At 39.5% G+C, this 20,036-nt stretch overlaps 1 pseudogene across 1 annotated transcript in view; it reads right to left on the bottom strand.

Annotated features, from left to right (window-relative positions):
• LOC309972003 (bolA-like protein 3) overlaps positions 1-18,633 on the bottom strand; it is a 35,877-nt pseudogene extending 17,244 nt beyond the window's left edge. The window contains exon 1 of the transcript in view: positions 18,567-18,633. The product of the transcript in view is annotated as a bolA-like protein 3 (transcript). The remainder of the gene's footprint in view (positions 1-18,566) is intronic.
• Positions 18,634-20,036: the final 1,403 nt, after the last annotated feature.

Genomic DNA, 20,036 nt, shown 5'->3' with positions numbered 1-20,036 from the left:
TTCAACCTGACAATATCTGTACCTTTTCCTCCCTCTTCTGCATGGGAATGTACAAACTTAATTCCTGCATACTTGTCCTTTAATATTCCTCCAGCAGTTGTGATTCCAGGCTCCTGGTGAATTTGTGTTCCTGTAGCTTCTCTGAGGAACTTCTAGAGCATTTCCTAGAAGGATCCAGATGCTCCCACTTCTCCCAGGAGCATTATCTGTGTAACTCTGAGTTGGAGTAAATCTTATTCCCCAGGAAGAGAAAATTCAGTGGATACACAGTGTTCGTTAGTTCAAATCTTGATTGAATCAGAACATCCTTAAAGAAACAAACATGTAGGAAATAAAACATGGCTCGGAATCAAGAATCATTGGCTGCCTGATAGCTGTGCAAACTTGGGAAAGTTACAGTGCATTTCTAAACATTAAAATCCTTGTCTTTTAAGCTAATATAACTCATTGCAGGATTATTGGGAGAGTTAAATGAGATTATGAATGTGAAAGGACTTTCTGAACTTTGTAACAGTGTATAAATTTTGATGTCATAATTATTCTACATTACTTTTTGCATGTTGCATTAGCAGTGGACAGACAAAAAGGCCAAATAAATGATATAATTGTAAATAACAATCTAATAGCTTTTGGTATGAGGTGAATAGGAGTAAGAAAGGAGGACGCAAGAAAGGAGGAAACACCAGCTTGCTGGAGATGTAATTATTTTGTCCTTAAACAATAGGTAAAAATGGTCTCCTTGACATTTTGATCATGAAACAAAAACTTAAATTTATGCCACTAATCTGAGCCAGTATTTCAGTCCAGTATGTTAACAAAAACATTGTAATGACACAAGTAAGGCCACCTCTTGTAGAATTTTTGGCTTAAAAGTGTTGAATACTGACCAAACATTGCAAGAAACTACTACTTAGAGATCTTAATTATAAGAACTCAAGAGGTAAGCGTCTCAACTTTTAGAAGATTAAGTATATCCTAAATTTCATTCACTTCAATTAAACCTGCCTCTCCAGTCCTTCATTTGGGACAGTTAACCCAGAGACAATGATGCCTCATCTGCAATGATTTCCCCTATAATTATAACTAGGGAAGAGCAAACTTTAGCATTTGGAAACAAAGAAACTATTCTGTGTATTTTGGATGATACATAATCATTTGGACAAGTAACTTCCTCTACTGTCCAAAGCTTTCTCCAAAAATGCTTCAGTGGTTGTTGAGGTATCTCATGCTATTTAAGTTGATTTCATTTTTCCCCTGGCAGTTTTCACCTTTGTTTTAGCTACTTCTAGATTATATACTTGGAAATCAGGCTTTAAGGTAACTCTATCTTAGAGAAATTACCAGAACCCCAAACTGAAATCCCTGATCTGACTGGCATCATGTTATTTTGTTTTTTTTTTTTTTTTTTGTAAATGGGGAGGTTTGCTGAAATCAGGTGGGCAAATAATCAGAAGGAAAGGTGAGAGTAAAGCCCCAGGAAAGCATATTTGAAATGGGAATGTGTGGGTACAGATTTGGGTATTTGCCATCTATTCAACTGGATTTATAATTTGGGAGGAGTCAGGGAAGAGATGAATAGAAAGAAAGAATTATTAGTTGCCATGAGAGAATTTAAAAAGCTTTAAAAAAACTTTGGTAGGCAAAGATTAAACTAACTGAGTCAGTGAACTTTGATTGAAATTTTCTGTCAGTGGATGATTTCTCCAAATGTTTGGAGGCTTTCTTGTTCAAAGGCTTAGGGATAGCACTTTCTCAGCTATTTTATTCATGGTGAAGAACTCACTTCTACCTAGGTGACTTATAAAAGCATCCTAATGCCTTTAGCTTCCAATCCCTCCCCCTGAGAAACTATTCTAATTTTGCCAAATGAGTTGGGAAGGTGGGTCTGTATGAAACTTATTCCAGGTTTGCCTTACTGCAAATTATGTTCTTTTTTGTTATGAATGTCTGAAGATAAAAATACTATCCCATTGCCATCAGTTAAGTGTATTCCATACATTTCTAGGATATATTAGAACAATACCTGGTGTATTGAATTTATCTTCCAGAGATGGGATGGTCTCATCAGTCTCCGGTGTCATGGCACAGCCAGGACGCCCGTGAATAATGAAGCCACCCTTATCGTGTGCAGAGGAATTCAATTTCCTCTCTATTGTAATGCCATATTTGATTCACTTACTTCTTATTTTTATTTTTAAAGGTTGCCTACTGCTCCAAGGCTCTTTCTTTGTCACCACTAATATGAAACATTCCTCAGAATTATCCAGTTCTGGGTCTATTATCCTTACCAAGCTTGGTGAATACCTCGAAACGCTTAATCAGAGTACACGGTACATAGACATATTTTCAGTCTATGAATGTCAGGCAACTATAGGATGACATTTTAAGTTCGACTGGTAAATTCATCATTACAGAAATTGTCTATTTGATTTGATTTTTGTTTTTGTCTGTCTTACATATTCTAAAGCAGCACACATGATCCTGTAGCATGTGAGCGGTATCATATACACTGAACCTTAACAAGGGAATTTGAACCCAATTAGAACCCAATTAGAGTAGCACAAGATTCTGCGAGAATAAATCTCCTGTCTTCGCTGGTTTCTGCTTTAGAGAAACAAGACAGTGTTTCCACATTACATTTACCTAATGGATGAGACTCAGTCTATTAGAGGATATATAAAATAAATTAAATTCTGTGGCAGGTGGACACCCTGAGGGCCCTGCGTTTTTTAACACGGTGTTGGTATTCTCCAAGACCACTGCATGCGCTTAGCAGAGCTATCTTCAAAATTCGCTTTACAGGCCACCTGCAGACTTCTCTTTTGCTTTCCTAATCAAAACTGCAATCCTAGGTAATTTAGTAAAATATTAAGTAAATAATTGCTTCAGAATATTTTAGGTTTAGGGACATAAATCTTATTCTTTTTACATGCCTACTGATGCTAAGAAGCAGGGAGGCTCCAACCTTGCAATTTCAGTTTCTGGTGAGCTCTATTACTTTCCATTCTGAAAAATTAAATTCCTTCTGCAGACGGATGTAACAGAATCCTCAGCTAAATTATAGTGGGAAGAGGATCTGACTTCAGGGGTCTATACAGTACATACTCAGGATCAAGATAAAGAAGCGTGTAACGAGCTCTAGGGTTTTGGAATGTATCCGTGTGGACTTACGAATGCGAGGTCTTTTTGGCAGATGGTTTTTGTTATGCTCTTCCAAACCGATGCTAAACTGAGCACCAGCTGGGATAATAAGGACGTGTGGTGGGTGAACCTCCTAACTGCAGTTGTGGATGGAGGGGGCTTCCTAATTAGACCCTGGCAGCTTAAATCTGGCAGCCTCTGTAACAGAAAGTGGTTGTGATAATAATGACAGCAACAGGGTGTGTCGAGTGTGGACAGAGAACCATTTGCATTTTGAAAGAAGCAATCTGCTTTGGGATGTAGCTCTTCCAAAATGTCCAGGTTTGGTTTAGATTCTGCTTTGGTTCTGTTGGTGGTTTCCTTTATCCTTCTCTTATCTCCTTCTCTAGCTTCTATGTGATGATGGGTTTTTTTTTGTTTGTTTTTCTTTTAATTATTCCCTCCCACCTGCACCCACTGCCCCTTCCTAGTTGGAAGGCTGTATATTACCTTAATGGTTACACTTGTTATTAACACATGCTTCTGACTTAGTAACACCAAATATTAGTCAAAGTTCTGCCCTCCTCCCAAATGATATAAAAACCTTAGAACTCAGCAGCTCTCATCACCTCTGTAATAGCTTGCAGGTTGTTGTTGTCCCATATCTTAGTTTCATATAATTTTTAAAAACTCAAAATTAGTTTTTAGTGTTACCTTAGAAAGCCAATGCTTAGATTTACCCCACGCTTCTAAGTCTTTGCTCATCAATCCTCCTTGCATATCCCTCATTCCTTTTCATTCCCTCTTCCATTCTAAGTTGATTTCACTCTCCTGAAGTACATCTTTTTTTTTTAAAAAGGTTTTAGTGAATAATCTTTTTTTAAAAATTTATTTATTTATTTATTTATGGCTGTGTTGGGTTTTCGTTGCTGCGCACGGGCTTTCTTTAGTTGTGGTGAGCGGGGACTACTCTTCGTTCCAGTGCACGGGCTTCTCATTGCAGTGGCCTCTCTTGTTGCAAAGCATGGGCTCTAGGCATGCGGGCTTCAGTAGTTGTGGCATGCGGGCTCAGTAGTTGTGGCTCGTGGGCTCTAGAGCGCAGGCTCAGTAGTTGTGGCGCATGGGCTTAGTTGCTCTGTGGCATGTGGGATCTTCCCGGACCAGGGCTCGAACCCGTGTCCCCTGCATTGGCAGGTGGATTCTTAGCCACTGTGCCACCAGGGAAGCCCTCCTGAAGTACATCTTTAAAAGGACCTTTTCTGTAGGGATCTGTTAATGGTAATTATGCTCAGTTTTGTAGTCCGAAAATGTTACTCTAAATAATGTCTAATTTATCTAAGAAATAGTTTAGCTGGGCATGTAACAGTAAGTGGACAGTTATTTTCTTTTTTAGGACTTTGTATTATCTTTTTTTCTGGCTTCCAGTATTATTATTAGGATGTCCTCTATGGACTGCCTTTGCTTTCTAGATGATTTATTGTAAAAACACTATTTTTGTCTTCACTGTACTCCAGTTGCACCACTCTGTGCTTGGATAGAGTCATTTTTGTTTATCCTGTTCAGTACCAGGAAAAAGAATTGTCTGAGGCCTTAGAAAGGAATTCTTGTACTGCCTCTCCTAAATTTCCATCATTTATCAATTGCCTTCCCAATGTTTGCTTTGTCTGCTTACCACTTGTACCGTAATTTACTTAATATCTTTCTTTAAATTGACTTCAAAAACTCTTAATTATAGTATAAATAAACATTAAAAGGCTGTGAAATCATGGGTTTAATATGCCAGTTATAATTTTTCTAATGAGACTATAACTATTTTATTTAAATAATTATATGTACATCACAATAGAAAAGTTCACCTGTGTTCCTCCTAAAATACCCTGTACATCAGCAATGCATACAGCCTATGGAATGAGAAATGCTACTTTAGTGTGCCATTGTTTGAGATCCTCCTCAGACTTACGGAGGATTTTTTTCTTGATTGGCTGAAATGATTTCTGGAAGATTCTGCATTTGGTTAGGGGATTATCTGATTCTGGGCACATCATCCATTATGAAAGGAAAGGAAATTTCTATGCTCCTTACCATGCTGGCCAATGGAAGTGACTAGAAGTGGTGAAATCAGAGGTTGAGAACTTGGGGAATCCTCTAGAATCAAGCTACTTGATTCTCAGTCTCTGCTTCACAAGATGGACATATAAATTTGCACTTCAACAATATGTTGGGTTAGTCTCTTCCACCAAGGGAACTGATGAGTAAAGCAAAACTTTTCCGAAGTTTGCACTTCTTAGGAGATTAACAAAAGCAACAAAACATGATACTAACTTACCGCTGTTACAGTGAGCCAAGGGTGAAAGAAATTTATGGGCAGATTTAAAATGCTTTGCTTGATCAGAATATTCACACAAGTATGCTAATTGAGGAAGAGATAATTCCTCAGTCAAATTCGCACTCCAACTGGGATATTATCACTGTTTGAAACACTGAAGAGCCTATGATATGCTAATAGCTTTAAATTGGTTCGCATTCAAATTTCTAGGTGTTTGGGGAAACTAAACATGCTTTACAGTAATTGGCCTCTTCTGTAAATGTGGCCTTAGGTACCACTTCTTGTGTTGAACAGCCACTTCTACGTCCAGGAGTGATGGGTTCCAGGCCTAGTTATCTCAGTCTTCCTTAAGCAGACATGGCTCCATGCCATCTCACTGGGAGGCCTTCCCTAGTGTGGTACCTAGCTGTTTAGCTGGTTTTAATTTGGTCTTTTGTGGAAAGTTTTATTTAAAGACAATTATAAAAAGGACCACTAATGCCCAAGAAAGTGAAATTTGAGCCAGGATGGAAAGGATGCAAAGATGCCAGTAAACCATGAATACTTTAAAGAGAAACTCCAGAGAAAGAATGAAATCAAACAAGTCTGACTCCACCACAACAAGCTGTGCTTAGTTTTATATAAATATTCACTTGTGTGTCTCGTGTTGGGGATAAAAGAATGGCAAACTGGTTCACAATAGTTTCTACCCTACTTATTGGAAAATGCATGAGCTCAGTGGTGATTCAAGAGGATACAAATTAATACAAAGAAAAAGTCTTTGCGAAACAACAGTCCCTGTTCCCAAAAAAGGAAAATAGGAAAGAAATAAAAGTAAATTTTAAAATAAGAAAGAAAAACAAATCCCCCGAAGCTATAACTTTGATGTTTTAGGTTAAGAAAGAGAGAAAGGCAGTTAAGAATCCATTGCTTTCCACCCATGTGGTGGCTTCTCCACTACCTGGGAATACGGAGATGAAGGACAATAAGCTGCCGCCTTTTGAGAGGATAACGTGGCTATGGGGGCTTGCCTTTGGAGATGGTGTTAAGTGACGACGGGGCACACGTGGATGGAATAGACAGGCTGCAAAGTTCCTGATGGGCCAGTGTCAGCAGGCAGACCCCAGATTGTCTGTTTCTGGTCTAGTGACCATAACTATGCACAGCCTTGGACTAGTAAGTAGACTTTGCTTAGGGCACCAAACCAACCCTCTGTTGAAAAGTTGGGTAAGTTTTCAAGCTCATTGAGGAGGGGTGTGTATTAATTTTCTAGAACTGCCATAACAAAGTACTATAGATAGGGTGGCTTAAACAACAGAAATTTATTTCCTCACAATTCTAGAGGCTAGGAGTCCAAGATCAAGATGTTTACAGGGTTGGATTTATTCTGAGGCCTCTCTCCTTGGCTTGCGGACGGCTGTCTTCTCCCTTTGTCTTTGCATGGTCTCCCCTTTCTGCCTGTCTGTGTCCTAATCTCTTCTTACAAGGTCACTAGTCATACTGGATTAGGACCCACCCCAATGACCCTGTTTTACCTTAATTACCTCTTTAAAGGCCCTATCTCCAAATACAGTTACATTCTGTAATACTAGGGGTTAGGATGTCAACATATGAATTTGGAGGGTGGGGACAATTCAGCCCTCAAAATAGAATTCAGGAACCCAGATGCTGGTGAGTATTTAATAATTATGGTATTTGTTAATAATAGTAAAACAATTCTGAACAGAAATAAAAAACCTCCAATAATGTGAGATTCTTTGTGACCTAAAAGAAAGCGCATCATTTTTCTTTATCTACAAGAATGAAAAATTGTGTTGAAATGGTATAAGCCAGTTTTGAGGAACTTGAGTATTTCTTGATGTGCAACTACAACGGCCTCAAGAAATATCTCCCCACAATTCCCTACACCCCCAAACAATTTATCTAATGCTTTGGGAAAGGGTTCTGTTTATACTTGGTCGATTATGGATAATAAATAAATGATAAATAGAGTCATAGACTGAAGTTCAAAAATTTGAGAAGCTTTGAAAGATAAACTTTAAATGAGATTGATAATGAGATTTATACCTGTATTTTTTTAAAAACATGTTATCTTTTTTTGGCTTCTTTGAGGGTAAAATTTGTGTCCAAACCTCATGGTAGGGTTGGACATGGTTGCCTCTGACATGATTAGTTGGGCTCTTCAATCTACATCTAGGTACTTTTAGGTTTCTTTATGCACTGTGCCCTGTAGAGGCATGTTTGAGACTTAGAGATTCAAACAGAAGCTAAAGGAGAAAATATGTATTGTTAATTAGACTATACATCTGCAGACTCCAAGAGCAAGAAGTAAACTGTTTCCTAAAGGCCAATGTTTGCATTCTCTCTGGGCTTCTGAGGACCAGGAAAAGTTTGAGTTAGCAGAAAATGAGGTTCACCGGTGATGAGCTATTCTCATTTTATCTTTGTAAGAAGATGGACAGTAAAAACAAAACAAAATGCATAGTTAGTATTGGAGGCATGATTTTAACATTTTCAAGGAAATGCTATATTCTAGACCAAGTTTTATCTCCATAAAAACTGCTGACATTAAAAACCATAAAAGTAAGATATTCATTGGAACCCTTTGAATACAGATATGTAATTCTTTTTTTTTTTTTTTTTTTTTTTTTTTCCGGTACGTGGGCCTCTCACTGTTGCGGCCTCTCCTGTTGCGGAGCACAGGCTCCGGACACGCAGGCTCAGCGTCCATGGCTCACGGGCCCAGCCGCTCTGCGGCACGTGGGATCTTCCCGGACCAGGGCATGAACCCGTGTCCCCTGCATCGGCAGGCAGACTCTCAACCACTGCGCCACCAGGGAAGCCCACAGATATTTAATTCTTAATTTCATAATAAAGCATCGGGACTCCCTCTCCCTCCAACGACACACTGACTTTATTTTGTTTGTCTCTTAAACTGATTTAACCACTAGATACACTTAAAAACATCTCCCAAGTACTAGTAATTATAATTTGGTAGAGCTACTCATGACAAGGCTTGACATCAAATAAAAATTTGCCTATAAAATGATATGCATATATCTCCCAAATACCTCATTGCTTGTTTTTATGAGTGTTATGGAGTAATACATCTGTGGTGAAGGTGTTCACAAATCTAATAGCAATGTTATTATTTCTGACTTTTATAGAGAGTTTTTCAGTTAGTCATCACAACATACATAACAAATGTAGCTTCATCTGTTTGCCCAGTACTAGCTACTTTCAACTTCCTTGCTTACAAGTGGAGAAAGGGAACCAAGGAGGTGAGGCATGATTTTCTACAAAGGTCCTTGAGATTTGGTGGAGAGACTGTCAAGGAGAGAGGCTTCTTTTCTGACCCCTGTGTTGCTAGTCTAGCCCCCTTATCAGGCTTTTTTTTTTCCCCCGTGGGAGAAAATGAACTCTCTCACACAGGTTTACAGTACAATATGTAAGGCAAAATGGCAAAGCACAGTTATGTCAATACCATTTTTGAAGGACAAATTAAAAAAAGATCTCTTTCATAAAATCAATAGCAAGGGAGAGAAAATCAAGATGAATGGGCGAGGGAGAGAAGGCAACCAGGATAACAAATGGGGAGAGTCTTCTTACTCCTCTGCCCGAGTGAGCAGAGGTAAACAATTATTCGCTGAATGTGTGTTTTCACTGAGTAAGTTGGGTCAACACAGTGTGATAAGAGGAAGAGAGGATAAATTGTTGAGGCATAAAATATAAATGTTTATCTGAGTATTTATCACCCCTTGATCTAGTGTGGAATTTATAGATGGAGCGCAGCGCTCAGCAGGCTCCGCGCTTGGTTTATACGAAGCCTCAGAATCGTTCAGCAAACCATGAAACGTGCTTTCTCCTCTGGGGACCAGTTTCTCTAATGGCGCGATCTAATTCAATTGTGTGCTTACTCGGTTCAGAGCGAAGGCCACGGAAGGATCAGTGCCACAGACATTCTGTTTGGGGTCTGGAGGGATGGTGATTCTGCTCTGGGGAGCCTGGAAAGCATGGGTATTGCTTCTTACTCAAAATGTTGGTTGGTCGTACGTCCCTCCCAATCTTTCTTGCTCATTTAATCCAGGCAAGAACCCACTGGGCAAGGATCACATACATCTCGCCTGATTTTGAAATGATAGTAACAGCTTCTCTTTTTCCTGATTTCTGCTTTTAATCCCTGTTTATTTAGCACTTTGGGGGAATGGTCTATGTCAGTTCACTAACTTTTTTCAACTTGCTATAGCCAGTCACCATACAATTGATTGGATAGCTTATAGCCGTTCTGAATTTGTCAGTAAGACCCCCAAATACCACATTAATCTCATGTTGTAATTTAGAAAGTCCTACATTGTAAACTCTCATAGGCCAAGGTTAATCTAATGCTGCTCATTTTGTATTGTTCATGTTTAGTACTGTGTTCATGGTGTTTTGACAAGTTATAAATACTTTCTGGTGTTAATGAATTTATAGGAAGAGCCACATTTGCCTACAAGGAGCTGATTCCAAGTAGGGTTTGTGCTTTGAATTATTTGTATGTGATGATAGATGTGATTCTCATTCAAATATCCTCTTCTAGTTGTTTCACCAGGAAATGATAATTTCATTTGTACTGGACAGAAGGGAAAGGTGAACAGACTATCTTGTACATTAGGCCTTATTCATCAGCTAAGCCTTCCAACTCTTATACTTACAATTAGTAGGCTTAGATTGAAAAGACCAGTGCCCCAGGGAGTTTTAATTTTCTCCTAGGTATCTGATTTCCAATGCAAACAATAGAATTACAGAATTTTGGAAACTAAAGGGAGCTTAGAGACTCTTTAACTCCCTGACTTTACAGATGGTGAAATTGAGGCTTAGAGAAGTGAAGTTACAAGATTAGTTAAGATTAGGAAAAGTCAGGACTTGGACTTGACTCTGTCTGTCCATTTGATTTTTTTATAATAGGAACCTCCTCCATGGCAGGCACTGTGCTAGTTACTGTGGATGCAGAAGTAGATGAGACAAATCCAGACCCTGAGGACTGAAAACTTGCTGGGTCCGTCTCCTTCTAGTGGACCTACTGGCTAGATCATCTGGATGTTGACTTCCTGGTGAAGCACATTCATGATTTAAAGTAATGTTTACAAAATATAAATTCCCAGATAACTGTTTTTAATCCTAGTCTCTTCTTCCAGTTTTAACATTATGGTTTTCCAGGAATATTATCTTAAACTAGCTTCACCAAGGTATCTCTCTTCCCATCCTTCTAGTCTGTTTGAATTTCTGTGACATTGGAAATTACTGCTCCAATAACTTCCTTGGTGCTGGTGATTTCTCCTCTTTCCACTGTTCTCTAGTGCTGGTAGTCCAAAAAGAAACACCAAGAAGGAAACTACCAAAGATCCTGAAAGAGAAGGCTGACCCTCTTCCAGCACTTCACAGACTGCTGCGCATCTTAAGAGTCATTCCCATGAGGCTTTCTCCCATAGCCAGTTTCTCAAGAGGTTTCTCTGAAATAATTTATTCTCTCCTCTCTCTGTTTTCTTTTTCTATCTCGGCAGATGCTAGAACAAAGACCTAGGTCTTGTGTCTCTCAGCATGAAGCCTTGTCATTGGCTTTTTTCTTATTAGCAAGAGATACTTTTTCATTTTTTAGTCTTTTCATTTTGTCTTTAATGAGAATTTGTGTTTGTTTACATGAAGCTTTATCATTTACATAGTGTTTTCATATACGTTGCCTTAGTAAGCCTCAAAGCAAAAATACCAGGTAGGCAGAGTTTTCCTTACATCTCCATTTTACAGTGTGGAACAGAGGCTCAAAGCATGTAGTGACTGATTAAGAAGATCGCATCATTGGTGCCTGCTAGAAGAAGGGGCAGCTCACTGAGAAGGCATTTTGACTCGTTCCATTAAGCCACACTACCACCACGCTGACCTTTCAGATCATTTCTCTTAAATAATGTATGAAGATAAAAGATATTGAAGTACGCTTGAACAACAGCATTTTTTCAGAGCATGGAATAGGCTTTTAAAATATTTGCATAGAAGGTAAAAAAAATTTTTTATTGAAGTATAGTTCTTTTACAGTGATTCAGGTATACAGCAAAGTGATTTAGTTATACATATATATCTATATATCTATTCTTTTTCAGATTCTTTTCAGAAGATAGAAAAATTTTAAATAGAATATTGAGATGTGTCTCAACAATATATGAGTTTATGTAGAATTTGTTAAATAATTTGTCTAGTAATGGCATTTGATCTTCTGCAAGTAATGTTCCCTTGGGAAGGCAGTTTGGGTCCCAGCATAGAGGTTAAGAGTGTAGACTCTGGAACAAGAACGTCTGGTTTCAAGTGCTGGCTCTGCCACTCCAAGCTGTGTAACCTTAGGCACGTCATGTAACTTCTATGTCTCAGTTTCTTAATCTATAAAATGGGCATAAAAATAGGCCCTGGATTATAGGCTTGTTGTGAAGATTGAAAAGCCTGTATGTGCATGTGCCCATGCACACACATACTATAGGAGAGTGCCAGGCACATAGTAGGCCCAATTGAAACGCTAGCCATCTCTCCTAAGAGTATGTGTCAGGAAAACAACCTGGACTTGGAGTTCTGGGAGAGTACCTTCAAGGCTCAGGAGAGCACAGTGCAGCAGAAAGGCGGGGGTACATATGAAGGAGGTGGTTGGCAGGCACAGTGGGACTGGCGAGAGCTTGGAAGCCCCAACAGAGTCAGGATGCCCTTGTCCAGGTGGCACACTGCTTTCCCTCTGAGCTTGGTTCAGGGGTGCGGCTTTAGCCCCCGGGGTAGAGGCTTGGAGTGAGCCCCCTCCATAACTGAGCCTTTATTACCAGGCAAATGATGAGAATAAGGGCTTCGGAAAAAGTCTACATGAAAGCTTCTGATCATGGGAACTGGGCTACACAGTGGCCAACTCGGTCTCCAAGACTCTGGAAGGCGAGTTCCTAGTTAAGAATGAAGCCACACAGAGAGGACCAGTGCTCTCCCATCAGCAGCTGTCGATGGGGGCCATGTGGTTCTGGCTGCTAGAGGAGGAGCCTGGGGAATCACTTTGCTCTGCTTTCTGGGTCTGATCTCCAGGGACTGGGACCTGCTCCCACATGGCCTGGAGTGAGGCTGCTAGTGGGCATGGCGGGTAAGGCTACGGCTGTCTAAGAACTTGCTCCTTCAAGTCAGGGTTACTCTGTGAACCAGGTTCAGGCTGGGGCTGTCACCGGTGGGAAGTTTCTTCCCCTTCAATACAAAATCTTTGAGGGCAAGGACTGAGCATGTGCACTGTTGCTCCCTCACACCTATCCCACATCTGTCAGAATTACAGGTGATCGATGAATAATTGGTGAATGAATTGGAAAAATTAGAGAGAAGAGGGGGAGGTGAGGTAAGAGCTGCCTGAGCCAGAGGAGGAAAAGAAATTAGGCCTCAGGCCTGATGACTGGTCAACTGAGGTGCCCGCCAGATCAGCACTTTTCAAATTACAGGAAGGTATATAGACTTCTGGTGATGCAACGGAGCAGAAAGAAATGAAAATTGATCCCAATTTCTGTGGGAGAAACTCAAAAAGAGACATTTCAGAAACAGAGAGCCAACAGATACAGTTTTAAAAATGCACACCAGCGTCCTTTATAAACTGACATGAATAGGCACTATGGTCATTTGCTAGAAAGGGAAATTGAGACCAAAAAAACACAAATGGCTCAAGCCCCTACAGTAGTGGAAGGCAAGAGGAGAGGGCAGGAAGCAATCTGTCTTATGTGTGCTGTTCTGTCTTCCTGTTTAAAAATTATAAAATCCAAACAGCAAATGAAGCTGCATTTAATTCTAGGGAAGAGACTTAAAATTATTTAGTACATGACAGGTGCAATCTCCTTAGGATGAGGAGGGAGATCTAGGGCTTCATGTGGAGCAGGGAAGCAGAACAGATGTGAGAAGCCATCTTCAAAATAACTGTGGATTTCAAAATCAGTCTCGGAAGCTTCAGGCTGTGGCCTAATCCTTCCAGAAAGATAGTCGTTCTGGTCCCACTTTGAGCTGAATCCTCAAGCAGGTAGCCGGAGGTAGAAGGGGTTTGAAACAAGGCATGGCTTTAATTCAAGCAGAGTCGGTCTGTGGCTGTGAAAAGCCAGCCCCCAAGTTGTCCTCCCAGGGTAATTATCTTTCCTGCCCCTAGTTCAGGCCATTTTGGTTTCTCTCCGGCTGCAGCCTGCAAATGGTTTCTAAAGAGCCTGGAGAGCCGCACAATCTCGTTTTGCAAAGAACTGCTTTACTGCAAGGCTGGGGGGTTGGCACACGAATGGTAAGGATTTCACTCATGTTGGGTAAGGCCTGTAGAGTGGTTAGACTCCTGTGCTGGGTTTCAAGCGCCTGCATTATCTGAAGCTGCTAGCATAACAGACCTTTGCTAGCAATGGATAATTTTTAAAGTCAACTTTCACACTGGTTTTAGAATATCAAAGGAAATATGAAAACTATAAGGGTAATATTGGAATTCTAACTCAATGCTAAGAAAAACGTTTTTAGTAAGGCTGCCGTCAACCTCAGGCTCTTGGAGGTGGTAGCAGTGGGGGGATGGGACATAGGAAGGCTGTATTTCGATTTTTAGAAAAGATCAGTGAAGAGAAATTTTTTTCTTTTCTTTCTTTCTTTTTTTTTTTTTTAAGGTTAGGATATATTTTGACAATTTAGTTCTAGCACTGGACATGTGTTGTAAGTGTTTTATTTCATGGCACCCTGGATTTCCCTCTCCCTTTTATCACTTTTGTCTCTTTCCAGGTAGTCTCTGAGCATCTTAAAAGTACTCTTTTTTTTTTGTCTCTGTCCCCATTTCTTAGAATAGTGCCTGGTACAAAGTAGATCCTCAATAAATATGTGTTGAGTGAACAAATGAGTTCACAGGTTGTGGAATGACCAAAAAATAATCAAAAGATTGTTAAATTCATGCTTTTGTTTTTGGTTAAAAGTTTTGGGTTGTATTTTGATCAATACCTAGTTCTGTACCACAGCAGGTCAGAGTGAAATTTACAGACTCTGGAGCCAGATTTTCTGAGTTTGACTCTCAACTCTACTACTTACTGTCTGTGTAACCTTGGAGAAATTACCTAACCTCTCTGTGCCTCAGTTTTCTCATACGTAAAATGAGGATATTAGTGGAATATACCTCATAGAGTTGTTATTAGAACCAAGTGATTTAATACATGTAAAGCGCTTAGAACAATTACTGGTACGTAGTAAGTGCTGTGTCAGTCGTTATTTCATTAGTCATGCCCTGGAGTGATTCTCAGAAAGCAAGCCTACGAAAAGGGTTCTATCTTATTACCAAGAACTCAGATGAGTTTTCCAGTCTCTTTATATTGTTTTAATAATTATTCAAAGTGACATGTGGTTTCCTCTCCATCCTTTTCTGGGACTTATTTTTAGTAGTTGGGGAAGCTGATCTCACAGCTCCTGATGCTCGTTGCCTTGGCCAAGACTGGCTTTCTAAATAAATGCAATATGAGGATCCTTTGGTCAGAGATGAGCTATAAACCACTCTTGCAAGAATAGAGTCTGATGTGGAGTGAGGGGATCACACTCTCATTATAAATCTACAATACAAAAATTATACATTCCCTCAAATCGTCTCAGTCTTCAAAGTTTGATTCTTGGTAGGGAAAGCTTCAGATGTATAGGACCTGAGTTAGGCCAATGGAAAACCTGATGAATTGAATGGTAACTACCGGAACCGGTTGAAAAACATGCGGCTCTCTGGATTTCTGCCGTTCTTAGATATGTGAAGTTATGTAAAAGCGTTGCTTTGGCCCACTGCAGGATGCTTGATGCAGTTTCATGGCATGTTTAAATCTCTGCAATCTAAGACGACACACTACTCTGTTTTACCCCCAGATTGGTTCTTAGTTACATTACCGTTTTGATTCTTTCCTTTCCTGTTTGATTTACTTTTTTTGTGTGTGTGACGCTTCTCAAAGCCTTAACCATGTGGGATTATATTAAGTGGCACTAGTAACCAAGTTGAATACCAATAAACCTGGAATGGCTCATTATAGGGCAGGAATAAAGACATGGAAAGTGCTAGTAGTTAAATAGGAGTTTATGTATCTATTAAAAACGGTTCTGTTTTTCAAGCTGCCTTTTGTGGCATATTAGATATGCTTTCTTGTGTTGAAAATCTTGGCAACTCTTTCACATTAAATATTTCAAGATCATTTAGTTATTTATCCTTCAAATACAATGAGTAGGTCTATCCCACAAGGAGGAAAATGGAAAATTGCTGAAATTACAACTGTTTTTACTTTTCCCTAATGGAAATAGCCTTAAAATCCATGGGGGGAAAATCCAATTTGAAGGAAAGCAGTATTAGAAAGCATACAATTATGTATAGTGAATATTTCTTCAATGATGGAAAAATTCAAAATACATGGAGAGGAGCCTCCGTGACCATTTTCTCAATAAGGTGAGCTGATATTGTACACTGCTACTGGGGACTCCTGTGGCCAAGGAGACAGAGTAGAAGTGGATTTATTTTTGTATTCTGGACTGGGGTAAGGGCACAATATCATTGATGGAGGTGAGACCATGTGCCAGAAACCACACATGCAATTTGATTTTCCATTCGGATTCTGCTCCTGAGAATAATTAAGGGATGATAATAACAATTATTAATAAAGTTTAATTTAATAATATAACTGTTGCACAAACTAAGTGAGATACTTTTCTTACGTTATCAAGTTACCAAGTTCTGACATGTGATGTGAGTCAAGCCATTTAACCAAGTTTTCCTCCTGTGGTAAAACAGGGAATACACTTGACTCTTTTGCCCCCTTGAAGATGGAGGCCCTTAAAGTTTTTATATTAAGTATAGGATATATTTACGTTAATATAAATGTTTGTGTAACTAATTTTGTGAGTTCTTGATGGGTACCCATCTTGTGTCCTTTCCCACTTACCGTATGTTGGTGTGACTTTTCACATAACCGTTGCATTCAGGCAGGTGTAAAACTATTGAACAAGGAGAGTAAGAAAATGACTCCTGGTTCTTTATTTAACACATGGAAAAATGGACAGAGTATTGCGAAGCATACTTAAACCCACCCAGGATGAGACTGTCAAACTCTGGAAATACGACAGAGTTCCTATAGCCTTGTATATGGGCACCCAAGGGTGAAGCATTCATTTGGTCATATCTAGGCCCTACCTCTCTAAACATAAATTTTATCTGGCTTATGGGAATGAGGCACTTAAAGGCATTAGATGAGGAAAAATAAATCCGGCCCTAATCCTCAAAACATTAGAAAGGAAATTGAGGTGTAATGAAATATGTTTTTTTCTCTCCATTTCTTGTGTCTACTGTTAAGGTTTTATGGGATTATTTTCCCAGGACTTGGCTATAGGGTTTACGAGCAACCCTTCTCAGTCCTTATACTACACAGCCTGATATTCGTGAGCTTTGGATATTATGCATTTTTGCACATGTTTTACCCACAACTGGATCGTGTGCGGCCATAGCTCAGGATCCATAATGGCAGGCACCGTGTGTTTTGCAAAATACACTCAAAAAAAGTACATGATTCTTTTAATATTCCTTTTTAGAAGTTACAGTGAAATGTTAAAACAGAGATAAAGCTGTAAATTATAATAAAATAAATAACAACAAAAAGCTCTAAATAATAATATAGTGAGTAACTGTGTACCCACCACTCAGTTTAAGAAATAAATATTACCCATAAGTTGAAACTCCCTGTATCCTTTCTTATCTTATCACCTCCCCACCCCCACCAGAAGTACCCTTATCTTGAATTTGGTAATTATTATTCCCATTTACATCTTATTCTTTGACTAAAGACAGTACAGTAATATATAGAATACAGTGGTAAATATGTATAAGGAAAATGGTGTACAGCTTTTCATATTTTAATATTTTATGTTAATCGAATAAACTGTTTTCCTGAAACTTGCCAGTTTTTTGCTCAGCATTGTTTGTGAAATTCATCCATGTGGATACATGTGACTCTATTCATTTTCATGGCTATGTTGTCTTCCATTACATGAATATACTACAAACAATTTAATCATTGTTCTCTTGATGGTCATTTAGGTTGTTTCTAGTTTTTGACTTTGCAAATATAGTTGTTATAAGCACCGCTGTACATGCTTTTTTGCATACATGTGCGAGAATTTCTCTAGGTTACATGCCTAGGAGAGGAATTGCTTGGTCTTAGAATACGTGCTTCGATTTTGCTAGATGACAACAGAATTACTCTTAAGAGCATCTCTTAATGTCACCAGAAGTTCCTCACAGGGAGCCCTTTACCTCCAGCTCCTGCTTCTTGTCTGGTCCTTTCAGGTTGTCCTACTGACTTTCCTTACTGACTTCTGCTTTTTCCAGAAGGAAGGCCATGAATCGGTCTTCTATGCTTTCTCCAATCCAGGCCTGTTAGCATCTGGCAGCATTGGTTTAAACCTTCTGACTTGTGCCCACTATGAATATAGACTTGTCCACATTTTGTTTTCTATATAATTTCGTTAGGAATCTAGAAGGTGGAAAAGAGGCATCTGTATTGGTGCCATCCCAAAGGTGCCCTAGAGCCTATACATTTGCCTAGTGCAATTGTACTGTTGCCTGGGAGACCAGGTACCACTCTGGTCCTTTTTGACCTTGACGTTTTCGATATAGAATAGCCCTTGTTGGAAGCAACCTAAGTGTCCATCGACAGATGAATGGATAAAGAAGAGGTACCATGGCATACACAACTTGTTTTAAAAGATGAACATTTCTTTTTTTCTTCTGTTCTAGTCAGAAGTGAGCTGGAATCTTAAATTTTCATAAATTACACATTTGTTTGGGAACGGCTAATCAGTATTATTCCAGGGTCCTAATATCAATCTGCACCTGTATCTTGTGTTGAGAGATGAAAATAACTGATAGCTCTGAACCTTTTTAAGCAATGAGACAAATGATCGCTGCTCATCTTCTCTGTGGCTGGCAGGGAATGATGTGAACAGAGGAATAGGATAGGTGAGAACATTGACTTTGGAGTTTGAAATATCTAACTTTTGAAACTAGTGTAAGAAAACTTATCAGTTGCGAGGGCTATCGCTGAAAGCAGCATGACTGCCTGTCATTTTCTTAATAACTTTAAAACACCTATGATTGAGTAGTCGCTGGAAGAGTCAAAGGAATCATCTGGAACTTTGGCGATCTGGGCTTTCATCGCGGCTCTTCTTACCAAATGAGTGTGTTATCCGTGTATTATCTCTGGGTCATTCTCTCCACTGGGGCTAGTGATGCCTGCATTGCTGTGATGCCAGGATGTTTGAGAGGATCCCATAAGGCGAGGCACGAGAAAGCAGCTCGTGAGAGCCATGAGCATAGGCTACCAGTTAGGTATCATCATCCAGCTGGTGAGATGGGAGCAACTGGTTCTAGCTGAGTTAGAAGGCACCCGAAAGCCACAACCAGCAAGTGTTATTTTTAAATGCTCAAATTTTCCTTATATGCATATATTTTTAGAACTTGCATATCCAGCCATGGCAAAAACACATAGCTGACATTTTAGATGAAAGGTAAAATGGACAGTCTGCTCTATGGATACATGGGGGAGAAAGTGGGGTGTGTGGACCCTGAAGCAATTCCAGGAGTGAGGAAGAAGATCTTTCCTGGGCTAAACATCATGCCCCTGTGTTCCCCAGCTTTTCTGGGTTCCTTCCCATCTTTCAGGGGAGTTCCTAGCTAGTATAACTTGCTGTGGATTTGGGATTACAAAAATATGATCACTCTTGGCAAAAAGTTCCAGATGCTGGGAGAACTACTACAGAATAAGCCTGCTCTGCAGAATGATTTGATTCAAAATGTGTCCAATTTCTAGTCAGCAGAAGGCTCCTGAAATGTTTGTAGCATCTGCGGGCTCCGAGTTACTCCCATCCAGGGTTCCAGATGCTGGCAGGCATTTCCCTCTATTAAATCAGTCTTAAAGGATTGCCGTATGCACTTCAATCAAACCTTTCCCACACACGCGTTTCCATAAAATCGCTGCTCTACAGCAAATCTTTTCAACCACACTCATGTAAATGTGGCTTTTTCTGTGAATAGAATAGAAAGAGTACATATAAAATCTGGTTCAACAATAGTACCTTTATATACCACACTGAGCTTTATGCGGTGTGATGGGACACTGCTGCTTGATTCTTGGGAGGTCAGGGGACGTCTGGTCAGGCTTTTCTTGATAGTGAGTTCCCATTATGCCATAGGGCTGGGGCTCAAGTATCAAACTTGTTTTATGGATTTCCTATCCTAAGTTTTATTCCTCCGAACTTTATAGCTTTCAAAGTATTTTCCTTATACCCAGGTGAGGTAGGCAGAGCAGGTGTAATTATCCACATTTTATAAAGAAACCAAAGCTTAGCTATGACTTGTAGATGTTAAATATAGTTCACTGTACTACATTTAATAAGATTTTTTTCCTATGTTATTTTATGTTACTTATTTATATTGTAGCTTAATTTTTGAACAATGTCTGACCAAAATCATAGGAGTCAGGCCTGTATCCTTGTGGACTCTCTGAGATTATAGTGAAATGGACACAGAGTTTTGGAAATATAAGCCACTGTATTTTTC

The sequence above is a fragment of the Leucopleurus acutus genome (genome assembly GCF_964270905.1).
Source record: "Leucopleurus acutus genome assembly, chromosome: 15".
Taxonomy (NCBI): domain Eukaryota; kingdom Metazoa; phylum Chordata; class Mammalia; order Artiodactyla; family Delphinidae; genus Leucopleurus; species Leucopleurus acutus.
The sequence above is the reverse complement of the archived record's forward strand: the minus strand, read 5'-3'. Positions and strand labels throughout refer to the sequence as shown.